The sequence below is a fragment of the Apodemus sylvaticus genome, chromosome 12 (assembly GCF_947179515.1).
Source record: "Apodemus sylvaticus chromosome 12, mApoSyl1.1, whole genome shotgun sequence".
NCBI classification, from domain to species: domain Eukaryota; kingdom Metazoa; phylum Chordata; class Mammalia; order Rodentia; family Muridae; genus Apodemus; species Apodemus sylvaticus.
This window is the reverse complement of record NC_067483.1, coordinates 52114293-52134333: the sequence shown is the minus strand read 5'-3', so window position 1 is coordinate 52134333 and position 20041 is coordinate 52114293.

The window sequence follows — 20041 nt, the reverse complement described above, 5'->3', positions numbered from 1 at the left end:
TCAGTAGCCTTCCTATACTCAAAGAATAAGCAGGCTGAGAAAGAAATGAGGAAATGACTCCCTTCACAATAGCCACAAACAGTATAAAGTACCTTGGGGTGACTCTTACCAAACATGTAAAAGATCTGTATGACAAGAACTTCAAGACTCTGAAGAAGGAAATAGAGGAAGACCTCAAAAAATGGAAAAACCTCCCATGCTCATGGATTTCCAGGATTAATATAGTTAAAATGGCCATTTTGCCAAAAGCAATATACAGATTCAATTCAATACCCATCAAAATCCCAACTCAATTCTTCATAGATTTAGAAAGAGCAATTCTCAGATTCATCTGGAATAACAAAAAACCAAGGATAGTTAAAACTATTCTCAACAACAAAAGAAATTCTGGGGTAAAACTTGTGGGGTAATTAGTATCCCAGACCTCAAGCAATACTACAGAGCAATAGTGTTAAAAACTGCATGGTACTGGCACAGGGACAGGCAAGTGGACCAATGGAATGGAATTAAAGACCCAGAAATAAATCCAAGCACCTATGGTCACTTGATCTTCAATAAAGGAGCTGAAAACATCCAGTGGAAAAAAGACAGCCTTTTCAACAAATGGTGCTGGTTCAACTGGAGGTCAGCATGCAGGAGAATGCGAATTGATCCATTCTTATCTCCTTGTACTAAGCTCAACTCCAAGTGGATCAAGGACCTCCACGTAAAACCAGACACACTGAAACTAATAGAAAAGAAACTGGGAAAAACCTTTGAGGACATGGGCACAGGGGAAAAGTTCCTGAACAGGACACCAATAGCCAAAGTTTCTGTAAAGTTATTTTCTTTATTTATCTTTCCAATGTTGTCCCAGTTCCACAAACCCTCTCCATTCATCCCCTCTCCCCTTTGCCTCTAAGAAGGTTCTGTACTACCCATCGACTCACTCCCACACCTTACCACTCTACCTTCCCCTTATGCTAGGGCATCAAGCCTCCACAGGTCTAAGAGCCTCCTCTCCCACTGATGACAAATAAGTCAACTCTGCTACATATGGAGCTGGAATCATGGACCCATCCATCTATAGTCTTTGGTTGGTAGTTTAATCCCTGGGAGCTCTGAGTGGTCTGGTTAGTTGATACTTATGTTCTTCTGAAGGGGTTGCAATCCCCTTCAGCTCCTTCGGCCCTTCCCCTAAAATTTCTGTTGGGATTCTAACTCAGTCTAGTCATCTGCTTTGATTATCTGCATCTGTATTAGCAGAACCTCTTACAGACAGTTATACCAAGCTCCTGTCAGCAAGTACTTCTTGGCATCATCAATAGTTTCTGGGTTTAGTGTCTATAAATGAGATGAATGCCTAGGTAGGGAGGTTTCTGGGTGTTCTTCCCTTCCGTCACTGCTCCATTTTTTTTTTTTTATCCCTGTGTTTCCTATAGGAGCAATTCTGGGTTAAAATTTTTGAGAAGAGCAGTTGTCTCCATCACTCAACTGGGGGCCGTACCTATCTACAGGAGTTGGTCTCTTCAGGTTCTAACTCTCTTTGGTTGAGTATCTCAACAATCATCCCCATTGGGTCCAGGGAACCTCTTGATTTCCTGGTATCTTGGACTACATAGTAGCTCACCCCCACGTTCCCCACCCCACTCCTCACTACTATGTATTTCTATTCATTTTCCTGACACTCTGGCTTTCTCTCCGGTCCCTTCCCATTTCCGATCCTATGTCCTGCCCCACTTTAGCTACCCCTCATCTCTCCTTGCAGGTACCTCCCAGGTCCCTCCCTCCCTCTACCTCCCAAGATTATTTTGTACCTCATTCTAAGAATTGAAGCATCCCAGTTTGGTCTTCTTTCTTGGTAAGATTCATATGATCTATGAGTTATATTCTGAGCATTGAGACTAGTATCCACTTATCAGTGAGTACATACCATGTGTGACCTTTTCTGTCTGGCTTATCTCACTCAGGATATTTTCTAGTTCCATCCACTTGCCTATAAATTTCATGAAGTAATTGTTTTTAATAGCTGAATAATACTCCATCGTATAAATGTACCACATTTTCTTTATTCATTCTTCTATGGAGGGGCATCTGATTTGTAAATAAGGCTGCTATGAACATAGTGGAACCCCTGTCCTTGTGATAAGCTCAAGCATCATTTGGATATATGCTCAGTAGTGGTACAGCTGGATCTTCAGGTAGAACTTTTTCTAATTTTCTGAGAACCAGCCTGACCTGTTTTTCAATGTGGTTTCCATTAATCTATCTGTCTGTCTCTGTACCAATACTATCCAGTTGTACTATACTATTGCTCTAGTACATCTTGAAGTAATGGATGACAATTTCTCCAGAAGGTCTTTTATTTTTGAGAATAGTTTTTGCTATTCTGTGTTTTTTGTTATTTCATATGAATTTGAGAATTGCTCTTTTCTGTCGAGAGTTGATTTGGAGTTTTGATGGGGATTGCATTGAATCTGTAGATTGCTTGTGCTAAGATAGCCATTTTTACTATGCTAATCCTGCCAATCTGTGAACGTGGGAGACCTTACCATCTTCTGAGATCTTCAATTTCTTTCTTCAGAGATGTGAAGTTCCTGTTATACAGATCTTTTACTTTCTTGGTTAGAGTCACACCAATGTAATTTATATTATTTGTGACTATTATGAAGGTTGTTTTTTCCCCAATTTCTTTCTCAGCCTGTTTATCCTTCATGTAGAGAAAAGCTACTGATTTGTTTGAGTTAATGTTATATGCAGCCATATAACATTATGCTGAATTTGTTTATCAGGCTTAGGAGTTCTCTGGTAGAATTTTTGAGATCAATTATGTTTAATATCACATCATCTGCAAATAGTGATACCTTGACTTCTTCCTTCCTGTGACCTTCTTTTGTTGTCTAATTGTTCTGACTAGAATTTTGAGTATTATATTGAATAGATAGTGGGAGAGTGGGCAGCCTATCTTGTCCCTGATTTTAGTGCAATTTATTTTTTATTTATTGAAAAGGGAAGTAAAACACTATGTGATAAAATTAATGATTTACATGGAAAATATTTCAGATATACACGTTAAAACTGACAATTTTCATGGAAAATTAAAGAGTAAAGTGGTAGACATTTAAAACATTGCTAAATTATTTGAAATATGGAATAGAAACATTTTATGATAGAATTGAAGATTTACATGGAAAATATTTCTGACAAAATTGTAGAAAAATATAGAAAACATGTTAGAATTGAAGGTTATCATGGAAAATTTTATATAGATATAATAATGGTAGGCATAAAAATATTCCTAAGTTGATTAACAGTGGAATTATAAACATGTTCTGATAAAGTGGAAGATTAACATGGAAATGATAAAATTGAAGAAATATATAGAAAAACATGTTAAAATTAAAGATTATCATGGAAACTATATAGATAAAATGATAGACATAAAGATAATTCTAAGTTGATTGAAGGTGGAATTATAAATATTTTCAGATAAAATTGAATATTTACATCGAAAATATTTCTGGTAAAATTCAAGAAATATATAGACAAACATGTTAAAATTGACTATTTCATGGAAAATTTTACATATAAAATGTTAGATATAAAAACTCTAAATTAATTGAAAGTGGAATTAGAAACATTTGTGATAAAATCAAAGATTTACATTGAAAACCTTTCTGATTTACATTGAAACCTTTCATTAAAGTCTAAAAAGTCTTTAATTTCTTTATTTCTTTGCTAACCTAGTTATCATTGAGTAGAAAGTTGTTCAGGTTCCATGAATATATGGGCTTTCTGTTGTTATTGAAGACCGGCCTTGATCTGTGGTGATCTGACACAATTCATGGGATTAATTCAATCTTGTATCTGTTGAGGCTTGTTTTGTTTCCCATTATTTTATAAATTTTGGAGAAGGTACCATGAAGTGCTGATAAGAATGTATATTCTTTTGTTTTGGGGTGAAATGTTCTGTACCTATCTATTAAATCCATTTAGTTAATAACTTCTGTTAGTTTCACTCTGTCTTTGTCTAGTATCTCTTTCCATGTTCTGTCCATTGGTGAGAGCAGGGTGTTGAAGTCTCCCACTATTATTGTTTGAGTTTCAATGTGTGCTCTGAGCTCCTGTAACATTTCTTTGACAAATGTGGGTGCCTTTGCATTTGGGGTATAGATATTCAGAATTGAAGTTTCTCTTGGAGCATTTCTCCTTTGATGAATATGCTATGACTTTCCCCATCTTTTTTGATAAATTTTGGTTTAAAGACTATTTTGTTGGATCAATAGTTATTCCTACTTGATTCTTGGGACAATTCTTGAAAAGATTTTTTTCCAGCCTTTTACTTTGAGGTAGTATGTGTCTTTGTCACTGAGGTGTATTTCCTGTATGTAGCAAAATGCTAAACACAGATGCAGTGAAATCAAGAGAAGTTTGAACCAAATGGATTTAACAGATATCTATAGACCATTCTATCCTAAAACCAAAGAATATACCTTCTTCTCAGCACCTCATGGTAACTCCTCTAAAATTGACCATATATTTGGTGACAAAACAGGCCTCAACAAATACAAGAAGATTGAAATAATCCCATATATCCTACCAGATCACCACGTTCTAAATCTGGTCTTCAACTACAACAAAAACAACAGAAAACCCACAGACACATGGAAGCTGAAGAATAGTCTACTCAATGACAACACGGTCAAGGAGGAAATTAAATATTTTTCAGAATTTAATGAAAATGAAGGCACAACATACCCAAACTTGCGGGACACAACAAAAGCAGTGCTAACAGGAAAATCTGTAGCTCTGAGTGCCTCCAAAAAGAAGCTGGAAAAAACATACACTAGCAGCTTGAGAGTACACCTGAATGCTCTAGAACAAAAAGAAGGAAGTATATCCACTTAACTTTGACTATGACACATACAAATAAGTATAGTCCATACCACTAAAAGAAAATGGAGGGATCATGAAGTTGTGATATTTTAGAAGCAATTAACATCCAGGAATGTTCATTTTCACAAACAAAATAAAAGAAATTATATTGTTGAAAAGAAAACACAGAACTCAAATTCATGTCTCAACATTTCTTTAATTGGAGTAATATTCTCTTGTTAAATTCTGAACTTTATTTTTGCTGAATTCTTCACACCAGGAAGGCTTGAATAATTTAAATTTCCACTTCTCATCACTAATTAAAGGATGATGAAGTTGATATTTTTATGGAAAATAAAAAGATATAATCTCCTAGCTACTCATAATATCTTAGATAATATTCATACCAATTAAAAATTCTAGTAAAACTACTTGATTTCAAAATAATAGACCTAATTATTTATCCAGTTTTTAATATAACACTTCATTTCATTCATTTTACCTCTGCCTTCTCTATAGCCAGAGAAAGTCTGTGTCAATTTGAAACCAATCTTTACTCATTCACACAAATTACTCTGTCTGTAATTCTGACTTTTAAATAAGATAACCTCAGACAAAAATCAGTTATGACCTCCTTTCTATTTTCTTTGTTTCTGAAGATGCAATTATTTACAGCACAGAAGACTGGGACAGCTTTCAAAATTGCACCTTGGTTTTCTGTTTCAGTTTTGATTTCAAAAATAGACTAAGTTGGACATACTCCACACCCCACCTCACCCCCACCTTTGCCCCAGCCCCATTCTTGGTTTGGAATGTTGTGGCTGGGAAAGTGGGAAAACCATTCTGTCTGTATGTAATTGGCAAAAATTTGACTTTTCTCACTAAAATAAACCAACCTTTACACTCTCTGAAACTTTTGGTTCCAAGAATTAAGAGCAATATGTGGTTGTCCAGCATTGCTTGCCACACTTTGAGCTCTACTATGTATGATTTTTTCTTTCTTTTTAATTAGATAGTTTCTATTGTTTCTTTTGTATCATTTCTATTGTATCGTTTCTTGGTTACCCTTCCCAATCCCTGCCCCCTGCTCACCAGTCCATAAACTCCTGCTTCCCTGTCCTGGCATTCCCCTATACTGGGGCACCAAGCCTTCTCAGGACCAAGAGTTACACTTCCCTTTGATGTCCAACAAGGCCATCCTCTGCTACATATGTAGCTGGAGCCATGGGTCCCTCCATGTGTACTCTTTGATTGGTGGTTTGGTCCCTTGGAGCTCTGTGGGTGCTGGTTTGTCTTAGTCAGGGTTTCTATTTCTGCACAAACATCATGACCAAGAAGCAAGTTGGGGAGGAAAGGCTTTATTGAGCTTTCACCTTCCACATTGCTGTTGATCACAAAAGGAAGTCAGGACAGGAACACAAGCAGGTCAGGAAGCAAGAGCTGATGGAGAGACCATAGAGGGATATTTTTTATTGTCTTGCTTCCCTTGGCTTGCTCAGCCTGCTCTCTTATGGACCCCAAGCATACCAGCCCAGAGATGGTACCACCTCCCCCTTCATCACTAATTGAGAAAACGCCCCACAGATGTATCTCATGGAGGTACTTCCCCAACTGAAACTCCTTTCTCTGTGATAACTCCAGCCTGTGTCAAGTTGACACACAAAACCTGCCAGTATATGGTTGGTTCATATTGTTCCTCCTATGGGGCTGCAAACCCCTTCAGCTTCAGCTCCTTGTGTCCTTTTTCTAGCTCCTCCATTGGGAAAATATATGTCCATTAGTTGCAAGCTTATTTTAATAATATTATATCATGATTATTTGATATTACTCAGTAAAACTACCAAGTTGCTAAATATGTTAAATAAGGAGTGGGGAAAATCCAAATAACTTGTTTTTTAGAAATAGAGTGAATAAACTTTGTTTTATAAAACTGTTAAGATAAAAAATTACCAAGATAAACAAAAGCATAGCATTTCTAACATTAGCTAAACAACATCCAAAAATATATGCATGTACCAACCCACTTAGATAGTTTAAAATGCAGAATAACAATGCATATTGCATTTGTTTATACGAAAGTTATATATAATAATTTCCACGGAGTGGGGAATAAATGAGAAGGAAGGACTGAAATGCTTATATAATTTTGAAGCACAGTATAGCTATGATTTTAAACTAATTTTCAGATTCAGTAATTATATTGCTATTTCACTGTTTCTGATATCCTCCCTCATAGAATAATGAGATAGGTTTAATATTAAATAAAATATAATTCAAAATAATTTCATAAACCAAAATTTGAACAGGATACATCAGCCATATGTATTTTAGTATTTTCCCAAACATGTTAATCAGCATAATCACAAAACTAAGAAAATGGTAGCACCTCTACATTTACTTTTATTTGAAACACAGCACACAGTCTGACTCTGTTATTTTATGCTAATGTGACTATAATATTACACAGAAATAATTGAATGGGAAACACTTTTTGGCTAAATATTTCATAGGGATTTCATACATCATAGTGGGGAAGATACCATGAAAGGCTTAGTGTTACATCACAACAGCTAATAAATTAGAAACAGATGGGAAATGGTGCTGAACCTTCAAATGTTGATACTTAATGACCTACTTTTGCCACCAACCATCATATCATACAGGTTCTACAGGTTCTTCTCATAGCACTACCTGCTGGAAAACACACATTCAAAGCATTAACCTTATGGAGTGTTTCAGATCTTAATAATTTCAAACTCATATGTATAGCATCTAGAAGGATACTAGATAAGATTTAATTTCTTATTGTGTTATAATTTTCTTTTATTAATACTAGATATTTAATGATCATTGGTCATCTATTTCACAAAGTCCTTTGGTGACAGGTAAGTTATTTTTGTGCTTTGGAGGAGGATTTGCTTTTTATATGGGTAAAATGCAAAAGAAGACTGAACACAGTGTTCTTAACCCCATTTGCTACATCTACCATGCAATCACTATGCATAAGTTTCAGAAAATATTATGTGAGAGAAGGTGGAAAGATTGTTAAGAGTCAGAAGACGAGTAGTCTTACTATTAGATGAACTCTTCCAAACATAGGAGGAAAGCTGTATCTGTGAATGTCAACAGTATGGTTGCTTCAGCAAGACCCTGATAATGGCTACATCAGTGGATACCAATGTGGATGGAGAAAATTTATGAATATACAACCTTATATGAAAGGCTGAAAGAGAATCAGATTTTCTGGACACAAGCTCCCGATAGGTTACTAAATCTCCAGTGGTCAGCCTTAAACACAGGTATATACAAGTAACACTAAACATGTTTTGTAGTCTTTTATGAAATTCTCAATAAAACAGATAAATTAAAAAAAATCATATTTCTTCTAGGCCCAGAAATCTCCCTGAAAGTAGCAGAGAAAGAAAATAGTTTTCACTTAATCATTGAGTAAATGTTAGCACAGAATGTAATTTATATCTCAGGTATTCCAATTAACTTATTTCTCGGTCAGAACAAAATTATTTTTGATAATGAACATATGTCACACATTCTGGTTTGCAAAAGATTACTAGTCTTTGGCTAAGACACCCAATCAGAAGCAACTATGACACATGGTCTATACTAAAGTTACTAGCTAGTAGAAGTGAATGGCCATCTGTGTTTGTTAATTAATGTTACCCAGAGGGGAAAGAAAATGAACTTCTAATGTGTTTATGGAAAGGAGGTAGCTTTACCTGTTGGAGTGAAGTGCCTATCTTCCTCTGTAGACTGCTTTGCTATGATCGACCCTGAAAGATGGGGAGCTATTTTCAGTTATTGTGATATTTTAAGCAAATGGTTCTTACGGTTCTTGCTATAGATACCTTTGATCTAAATGCTGGCAAAGACTTTCTTAGCCTCAAAGGGGTTATTGAAATTAATGTTGAAATACATTGATATTAATTTTAAAGATAAATAAAAAGTACACACATATTTCAAAGAAACATATAACTTACAGTCTACAACCAAGAGAAAAACCTCCTCTTACTTTTAATGATTGCTTGCTTACTTCATTGATTTGTATTTATTCTAAGAATTTCACTCTATTTGGATGTGCTAAACACCACCTTCCTCTGTTCTCCCACCCATCCCTTCTCACTTCCATGTTCTGGTTTTGTCTTATACTGCTACACTGAGTCTTTCCAGAACTAGGGGCCACTCCTCCGTTCTTCTTGTACCTCATTTGAAGTGTGGATTATGTTTTGCATATTCCAGTTTTCCAAGCTAATATCCACTTATTAGTGAGTGCATACCATGATTGATCTTTTCAGACTGGGTTACCTCACTTAGTATGAGGTTCTCCAGCTCCATCCATTTGCCTAAGAATTTCATGAATTCATTGTTTCTAATGGCTGAATAGTACTCCATTGTATAGATATACCACATTTTTTGCATCCATGCTTCTGTTGAGGGATACCTAGGTTCTTTCCAGCTTCTGGCTATTATAAATAGGGCTACTATGAACATAGTGGAACATATATCCTTATTACATGCTGGGGAATCCTCTGGGTATATGCCCAGGAGTGGTATAGCAGGATCTTCTGGAAGTGAGGTGCCCAGTTTTCTGAGGGACTGCCAGACTGATTTCCAAAGTGGTTGTACTAATTTGCAACCCCATCAGCAGTGGAGGAGTGTTCCTCTTTCTCCACATCCTCGCCAACATCTGATGTCTCCTGAGTTTTTAATCTTAGCCATTCTGACTGGTGTAAGGTGGAATCTCAGGGTTGTTTTGATTTGCATTTCCCTGATGATTAGTGAAGTTGAGCATTTTTTAAGATGTTTCTTCACCATCCGAAGTTCTTCAGGTGAGAATTCTTTGTTTAACTCTGTACCCCATTTTTAATAGGGTTATTTGGTTTTCTGGGGTCTAACTTCTTGAGTTCTTTGTTTATATTGGATATTAGCCCTCTATCTGATGTAGGGTTGGTGAAGATCTTTTCCCAGTTTGTTGGTTGCCGATTTGTCCTTTTGATGGTGTCCTTTACCTTACAGAAACTTTGTAATTTTATGAGGTCCCACTTACCAATTCTTGATCTTAGAGCATACGCTATTGGTGTTCTGTTCAGGAACTTTCCCCCTGTACCGATGTCCTCAAGGGTCTTCCCCAGTTTCTTTTCTATTAGCTTCAGAGTGTCTGGCTTTATGTGGAGGTCCTTGATCCATTTGGATGAGCTTAGTACAAGGAGACAAGGATGGATCAATTCGCATTCTTCTGCATGCTGACCTCCAGTTGAACCAGCACCATTTGTTGAAAAGGCTCTCTTTTTTCCATTGGATGTTTTCAGCCCCTTTGTCGAGAATCAAGTGGCCATAGGTGTATGGGTTCATGTCTGGATCTTCAATCCTGTTCCATTGATCCTCCTGCCTGTCACTGTACCAATACCATGCAGTTTTTAACACTATTGCTCTGTAGTATTACTTGAGGTCTGGGATATTAATTACCCCACAAGTTCTTTTACTGTTGAGAATAGTTTTAGCTTTCCTGGTTTTTTTTGTTATTCCAGATAAATTTGAGAATTGCTTTTTCTAACTCTGTGAAGAACTGAGTTAGATTTTGATTGGGATTGCATTGAATCTGTATATTGCTTTTGGCAAGATGGCCATTTTAACTATATTCATCCTGCCCATCCATGAGCATGGAAGATTTTTCCATTTTCTGAGGTCTTCTTCAAAGGACACTGTCAAAAGGACAAAACGGCAACCAACAAATTGGGAAAAAATCTTCTCCAACCCTACATCCGATAGAGGGCTAATATCCAATATATACAAAGAACTCAAGAAGTAAGACCCCAGAGAACCAAATAACCCTATTAAAAATGGGGTACAGATCTAAACAAAGAATTTTCACTTAAAGAAATTTGGATGGCCGAGAAGCACCTTAGGAAATGCTCAACATCATTAGCCATTAGGGAAATGCAAATCAAAACAACCCTGAGATTTCACCTCACACCAGTCAGAACGGCTAAGTTTAAAAACCCAGGAGACAGCAGGTGCTGGCAAGGATGTGGAGAAAGAGGAACACTCCTTCACTGCTGGTGGGATTTTAAGATGGTACAACCACTATGGAAATCAGTCTGGTGGTTCCTAAGAAAACTGGACATGACACTTCTGGAAGACCCTGCTATATCTCTCCTGGGCATATACCCAGAGGATTCCCCAGCATGCCATAAGGGCACATGCTCCACTATGTTCATAGCAGCCTTATTTATAATAGCCAGAAGCTGGAAAGAACCCAGATATCCCTCAATGAAGGAATGGATACAGAAAATGTGGTATATATACACAGTGGAGTACTATTCAGCAATTAAAAACAATGAATTCATGAATTTTTTAGGTAAATGATTGGAATTGGAAAATATCGTCCTAAGCCAGGTAAGGCAAGCACAAAAGAATACAAATGGAATGCAATCATTGATAAGTGGATATTAATTAGCCCTGAAGCTCTGAATACTGAAGATACAATTAGCATATCAAATGATTCCCATGAAGAAGGAAGAAGAGGGCCCTAATCCTGGAAAGGCTTGATCCAGCATTGTAAGCGAGTACCAGGACAGAGAAAAGGGAGTGGGAAAGATAGGAGAATGGATGAAGAGAAGAGGCCTTATGGGACATATGGGGAGGGGGGAACTAGGAAAGGGAAAAGCTTTTGGAATGTAAACAAAGAATATAGAAAACAGGGCAGCGGTGGCTGCGGCGGCAGTGCAGCAGTGGCTGGTCCAGCTGAAGGGCCATCAGCAGTGGAACCAAGGCGACACAGGGTCCAGTTAGGCCCTACGCCCACGACCACTGACCTTTGCTGACCAGCCGGGCGGCAAGCAGCTGCAGTTGTGCGGCGCCTTTCCTGCACGGAAGCCACTTCAGAACACGGCCTCCCACCAGTCAGGAGAGGTGCATCCATCTTGCTTCCGGACTCCAGGGATCGGACAGACTGAGGTACACAAACATAATCCGAGGCCAACACCGCGGTGGTCTGAGCCCGACGGGCGTTGGCCTGCACCCAGGCCCTGGGCTGGTCGAGGGGCCATCGGGATGCCAACCCAGGCAGGAGGTTTTTTTGCCCAGGCCTGCGCGCGCGCCACCGCCATTTTGCCTGCAGGACGACAGAGAGCTCTGGTGGGCAGACCTGTAACAGGCATAGCCTGAGGCTAACAAAGCGGAGGTCTAGGCCCCAAAAGGCACAGGACTGACCCCAAGAACTGGGTGGCTTGGTGGGCCATCTGTGAGTCAACCCGCCCAGGAGGTTGTTAGCACAGCAGACTCTCCCGGCGCTTTCAGGGAGTGCGGGCGTGCATGCCTGCCATCCTAGTCACCTGGCGGACCCAATTAACAGTCATAGCCCTAGGGGAACTTTGCTCGGACCTTGGCCTCCCAGGCTTTTGCCTGGACTCAGGGACTGGGCGGCCAGGCTAACTTTGTGTGCGCCAGCCCAGTTGGCCGATCGGCTGCCCAACAGAGTGAGCGGAACACAGGGGAGGTCACAGCAGCATACACCATCGGTGCTACCTGGGGGTGCACACGGGCTCCATCTGGTCCACAGACACAATCTGGGGCAAGGCCTCAGGCGGAAGCCCTCAGCTCTACTCTCTCCGCTTCCAGATACAGATCAGCCTGGGCGGCAGCACCACATCTCCAAGTCCTGCAAGTGGCTAGCTGGGCTTCCGAGAGGCCAGCTGGGAGAAGTCAGTATGCTCCAGTGAATACAGCGGGTCCCAGCAGGAGCCTTCGGGTGCCTGATTTGGGATCTGAACAGCCTGGGCAGCAGCACCCTGTCTACAAGCAGTGCAGGAGGTAAGCTGTGCACCAGAGGCCAACTGGGAAGGGGCAGCTTGCACTGGTGAGTCCAGCACTGACAAGACAAACTAACACCAGTGAGAACTAGATGGCAAAAGGCAAACGCAGGAATGTCACTAACAGAAATCAAGGCAATATGGCAACATCTGAACCCAATTCTCCTCTACCAACATGTCCTGGATACCCCATCACACCAGTAAAACAAGATTTGGATTTAAAATCACTGGTCATGATGCTGGTACAGGAACACATGAAGGACATACTTAAAGAAATTCAGGAGAAAATGGATCAAAAGTTAGAAGCCCTTGCAAGGGAAACACAAAAATCATTGAAAGAAATCCAGGAGAATACAAAAGCCAACAAGGAGGAAATGCAAAAAACACTTAAAGAAATACAGGAGAACTTTGCTCAACAGGCTGAGGTCATGAAAGACGAAACACAAAAATCTCTTAAAGAATTACAGGAGAACTTTGGTCAACAGGCTGAGGTCATGAAAGAGGAAACACAAAAATCTCTTAAAGAATTACAGGAAAGCACAAACAAGCAAGTGAAGGAGCTAAGCAAAACCATCCAGGATCTAAAATCAGAAGTAGAAACAACTAAGAAAACTCAAAGGGAGACAACTTTGGAGATAGAAAGCCTTGGGAAGAAATCAGGGGACAGAGATGCAAATATCAACAACAGAATACAAGAGATAGAAGAAAGAATCTCAGATGCTGAAGATTCCATAGAAACCATGGACTCAACAGTAGAAGAAAATGCAAAAAGCTTGTAACCCAAAATATCCAGGAAATCCAGGACACAATGAGAAGACCAAACCTAAGGATTATAGGCATAGATGAGAATGAAGATTTACAACTTAAAGGGCCAGCAAATATCTTCAATAAAATTATGGACGAAAACTTCCCTAACCTAAAGAGAGAGATGCCCATGAATATACAAGAAGCCTACAGAACTCCAAACAGACTGGACCAGAACAGAAATACTTCCCGTCACATAATAATCAAAACACCAAATGTTCTAAACAAAGAAAGAATACTAAAGGCAGTAAGAGAAAAAGGCCAAGTAACATATAAAGGAAGACCTATCAGAATCACAGCAGACTTTTCACCTGAGACTATGAAGGCTAGAAGGTCCTGGGCAGATCTCATGCAGACTCTAAGAGAACACAAATGCCAACCAAAACTACTATATCCAGCAAAACTCTCAATCACCATAGATGGAGAAACTAAGATATTTCATGACAAAACCAAGTTTACCCAATATCTATCCACAAACCCAGCCCTTAAAAGGATAATAGGAGGACAACACCAATATAAGGAAGAAAACTTCACCCTGGAAAAAGCAAGATAGTAACCTTTCATCAAACCCAAAAGAAGTTAAGCATTCAAATTTAAAACTAACGTCAAAAATGATAGGAAGTAACAATCACTATTCCTTAATATCTCTTAACATCAATGGACTTAATGCCCCAATAAAAAGACACAGACTAACTGAATGGATACGTAAACAGGACCCTACATTTTGCTGCTTACAGGAAACACACATCAGGGTCAAAGACAAACACTAACTTAGAGTAAAAGGCTGGAAGACAATTTTACAAGCAAATGGTCTCAGGAAACAAGCTGGAGTAGCCATTTTAATATCATATAAAATTGACTTTCAACCCAAAGTCATCAAAAGAGACCCTGAGGGACACTTCTTGCTGGTCAAAGGAAAAAAACAAAAAGAAGAACTGTCAATCCTGAACATCTATGCCCCAAATGCAAGGGCACCCTCTTTTGTAAAAGAAACTTTATTAAAACTCAAAGCACACATTGCACCTAACACAATAATTGTGGGTGACTTCAACACTGCACTTTCCTCAATGGACCGATCAGGAAAACAGAAACTAAACAGGGACACAATGAAACTAATTGAAGCTTTGGACCAATTAGATTTAACAGATATATATAGAACATTCTATCCTAAAACAAAAGAATATACCTTTTTCTCAGCACCTCATGGTACCTTCTCCAAAATCGACCATATAATTGGTCACATGACAGACCTCAACAAATATAAGAAGATAGAACTAATCCCATGCCTCCTATCTGATCACTATGGAGTAAAAGTGGTCTTCAATAGCAACAGAAACAACAGAAAACCCACATACACGTGGAAACTGAACAATACTCTACTCAATGATACCTTGGTCAAGGAAGAAATAAAGAAAGAAATTAAAAACTTTTTAGAACACAATGAAAATGAAAACACAACATACCCAAATCTATGGGACACAATGAAAGCAGTGCTAAGAGGAAAACTCATAGCCCTGAGTGCCTCCAAAAAGAAAATGGAGAGAGCATACATTACCAGCTTAATGACACACCTGAAAGCCCTAGAACAAAAAGAAGCTATTTCGCCCAGGAGGAGCAGAAGGCAGGAAATCATCAAACTCAGGGCCGAAATCAATCAAGTAGAAACAAAGAGAACCATACAAAAAATCAACAAAACCAGGAGCTGGTTCTTTGAGAAAATCAACAAGATAGATAAACCCTTAGCCAGACTGACCAAAGGGCACAGAGAAAGTATCCAAATTAACAAACTTAGAAATGAAAAGGGAGATATAACAACGGAAACTGAGGAAATCCGAAAAATCATCAGATCCTACTACAAGAGCCTATACTCAACACAACTGGAGAATCTGGAGGAAATGGACAATTTCCTTGACAGATACCAAATACCAAAATTAAATCAGGACCAACTAGACCATCTAAACAGTCCCATAAAGCCTAAAGAAATAGAAGGAGTCATAGAAAGTCTTCCAACCAAAAAAAGCACAGGACCAGATGGTTTCAGTGAAGAATTCTACCAGACCTTCAAAGAAGAGTTAACACCAATACTCTTCAAACTATTCCACAAAATAGAAACAGAAGGAACACTACCCAATTCCTTCTACGAAGCCCCAATTACGCTGATACCAAAGCCACACAAAGATCCAACAAAGAAAGAGAACTTCAGACCAATTTCCCTTATGAACATCGATGCAAAAATACTCAATAAAATTCTTGCCAACCGAATCCAAGAACACATCAAAACGATCATCCACCATGATCAAGTAGGCTTTATCCCGGGAATGCAGGGTTGGTTCAATATACGGAAATCCATCAATACAATCCACTACATAAACAAACTCAAAGAAAAAAACCACATGGTCATTTCATTGGATGCTGAAAAGGAATTTGACAAAATTCAGCATCCTTTCATGGTTAAAGTCTTGGAGAGAACAGGAATTCAAGGCCCATACCTAAACATAGTAAAAGCAATATACAGCAAACCGGTAGCCAGCATCAAACTAAATGGAGAGAAGCTTGAAGCAATCCCACTGAAATCAGGGACCAGACAAGGCTGCCCCCTTTCTCCTTATCTTTTCAATATTGTACTTGAGGTACTAGCTCGGACAATTTGACAACATAAGGAGATCAAAGGGATACAAATTGGAAAGGAGGAAGTCAAACTATCATTATTTGCAGACGACATGATAGTCTACCTAAGTGACCCAAAAAACTCCTCTAGAGAGCTCCTACAGCTGATAAACAACTTCAGCAAAGTGGCAGGTTATAAAATCAACTCAAGCAAATCAGTGGCCTTCCTATACTCAAAGGATAAGCAGGCTGAGAAAGAAATTAGGGAAATGACCCCCTTCACAATAGCCACAAAGAGTATAAAGTATCTTGGGGTGACTCTTACCAAACATGTGAAAGATCTGTATGACAAGAACTTCAAGACTCTGAAGAAGGAAATGGAAGAAGACCTCAAAAAATGGGAAAACCTCCCATGCTCATGGATCGGTAGAATCAATATAGATAAAATGGCCATTTAGCCAAAAGCAATATACAGATTCAATGCAATACCCATCAAAATCCCAACTCACTTCTTCACAGAGTTAGAAAGAGCAATTATCAAATTCATCCGGAACAACAAAAAACCCAGGATAGCTAAAACTATTCTCAGCAACAAAAGAAAATCTGGGGGAATCAGTATCCCTGACCTCAAGCAATACTACAGAGCAATAGTGTTAAAAACTGCATGGTATTGGTACAGTGACAGGCAGGAGGATCAATGGAACAGGATTGAAGATCCAGAAATGAACCCACACACCTATGGCCACTTGATCCTCGACAAAGAGGCTGAAAACATCCAATGGAAAAAAGATAGCCTTTTCAACAAATGGTGCTGGTTCAACTGGAGGTCAGCATGCAAAAGAGTGCGAATTGATTCATTCTTGTCTCCTTGTACTAAGCTTAAATCCAAATGGATCAAGGAACTCCACATAAAGCCAGACACTCTGAAGCTAATAGAAAAGAAACTGGGGAAGACCCTTGAGGACATCGGTACAGGGAGAAAGTTTCTGAACAGAACACCAATAGCGTATGCTCTAAGAGCAAGAATTGACAAATGGGACTTCATAAGGTTACAGAGTTTCTGTAAGGCAAAGGACACCATCAAGAGGACAGATCGGCAACCATCAAATTGGGAAAAGATCTTCACCAATCCTACATCAGATAGAGGGCTAATATCCAATATATATAAAGAACTCAAGAAGTTAGACTCCAGAAAACCAAACAACCCTAATAAAAAATGGGGTACTGAGTTAAACAAAGAATTCTCACCTGAAGAACTTCGGATGGCGGAGAAGCATCTTACAAAATGCTCAACTTCATTAGTCATTAGGGAAATGCAAATCAAAACAACCCTAAGATTTCATCTTACACCAGTCAGAATGGCTAAGATTAAAAATTCAGGAGACAGCAGGTGTTGGAGAGGGTGTGGAGAAAGAGGAACACTCCTCCACTGCTGGTGGGGTTGCAAATTGGTACAACCACTCTGGAAATCAGTCTGGCGGTTCCTCCGACTGGGCACCTCACTTCCAGAAGATCCTGCTATACCACTCCTGAGCATATACCCAGAGGATTCCCCACCATGTAATAAGGATACATGCTCTGCTATGTTCATAGCAGCCCTATTTATAATTGCCAGATGCTGGAAAGAACCCAGGTATCCCTCAACAGAAGAGTGGATGCAAAAAATGTGGTATATCTACACAATGGAGTACTATTCAGCCATTAGAAACAATGAATTCATGAAATTCTTAGGCAAATGGATGGAGCTAGAGAACATCATGCTAAGTGAGGTAACCCAGACTCAAAAGGTGAATCATGGTATGCACTCACTAATAAGTGGTTATTAACCTAGAAAACTGGAATACCCAAAACATAATCCACATATCAAATGAGATACACGAAGAAAGGTGGAGTGGTCCCTGGTTCTGGAAAGACTCAGTGAAACAGTATTCGGCAAAACCAGAATGGAGAACTGGGAAGGGGTGGGAGGGAGGACAAGGGAAGAGAAGGGGGCTTACGGGACTTTCGGGGAGTGGGGGGGGCTAGAAAAGGGGAAATCATTTGAAATGTAAATAAATTATATTGAAGAAAAAAATTAAAAAAAAATGGGAAAACCTCCCATGCTCATGGATCGGTAGAATCAATATAGTTAAAATGGCCATTTTGCCTATAGCACTATACAGATTCAATGCAATACCCATCAAAATCCCAACTCAATTCTTCACAGAGTTAGAAAGAGCAATTATCAAATTCATCCGGAACAACAAAAAACCCAGGATAGCTAAAACTATTCTCAGCATCAAAAGAAAATCTGGGGGAATCAGTATCCCTGACCTCAAGCAATACTACAGAGCAATAGTGTTAAAAACTGCATGGTATTGGTACAGTGACAGGCAGGAGGATCAATGGAACAGGATTGAAGATCCAGAAATGAACCCACACACCTATGGCCACTTGATCCTCAACAAAGAGGCTAAAAACCTCCAACGGAAAAAAGATAGCCTTTTCAACAAATGGTGCTGGTTCAACTGGAGGTCAGCATGCAGAAGAATGTGAATTGATCCATCCTTGTCTCCTTGTACTAAGCTCAAATCCAAATGGATCAAGGACCTCCACATAAAGCCAGACACTCTAAAGCTAATAGAAAAGAAACTGGGGAGGACCCTTGAGGACTTCGGTACAGGGAGAAAGTTTCTGAACAGAACACCAATAGCGTATGCTCTAAGAGCAAGAATTGACAAATGGGACTTCATAAAATAACAAAGTTTCTGTAAGGCAAAGGACACCATCAAGTGGACAAATCGGCAACCAACAAATTGGGAAAAGATCTTCACCAATCCTACATCAGATAGAGGGCTAATATCCAATATATATAAAGAACTCAAGAAGTTAGACTCCAGAAAACCAAACAACCCTATTAAAAATGGGGTACAGAGTTAAACAAAGAATTCTCACCTGAAGAACTTCGGATGACTGAGAAGCATCTTAAAAAATGCTCAACTTCATTAGTCATTAGGGAAATGCAAATCAAAACAACCCTAAGATTTCATCTTACACCAGTCAGAATGGCTAAGATTAAAAATTCAGGAGACAGCAGGTGTTGGAGAGGGTGTGGAGAAAGAGGAACACTCCTCCACTGCTGGTGGGGTTGCAAATTGGTTCAACCACTCTGGAAATCAGTCTGGCGGTTCCCCGAAAACTGGGCACCTCACTTCCAGAAGATCCTGCTATACCACTCCTGGGCATATACCCAGAAGACTCCCCACCATGTAATAAGGATACATGTTCTACTATGTTCATAGCAGCCCTATTTATAATTGCCAGATGCTGGAAAGAACCCAGATATCCCTCAACAGAAGAGTGGATGCAAAAAATGTGGTATATCTACACAATGGAGTACTATTCAGCCATTAGAAACAATGAATTCATGAAATTCTTAGGCAAATGGATGGAGCTAGAGAATATCATACTAAGTGAGGTAACCCAGACTCAAAAGGTGAATCATGGTATGCACTCACTAATAAGTGGATATTAACCTAGAAAACTGGAATACCCAAAACATAATCGACACATCAAATGAGGTACAAGAAGAAAGGAGGAGTGGCCCCTGGTTCTGGAAAGACTCAGTGAAACAGTATTCAGCAAAACCAGAACGGGGAAGTGGGAAGGGGTGGGTGGGAGGACAGGGGAAGAGAAGGGGGCTTACGGGACTTTCGGGGAGTGGGAGGGCTAGAAAAGGGAAATCATTTGAAATGTAAATAAATTATATCGAATAAAAAAAAGAATATAGAAAACAAAAATATATATAAAAAAGAAAATAACCATTTTTTAAGAAAAAGAATAAGTAAAAATAAAAGCCACCATATTATTTAACATATTTTCAAGTATTTTTAAAGTATGGTCTATGTACAGCTGGATTATTAACCTCTGATTTTGAATTAAGGCTATTTGTGGTATTTTGTTTCTTTTGA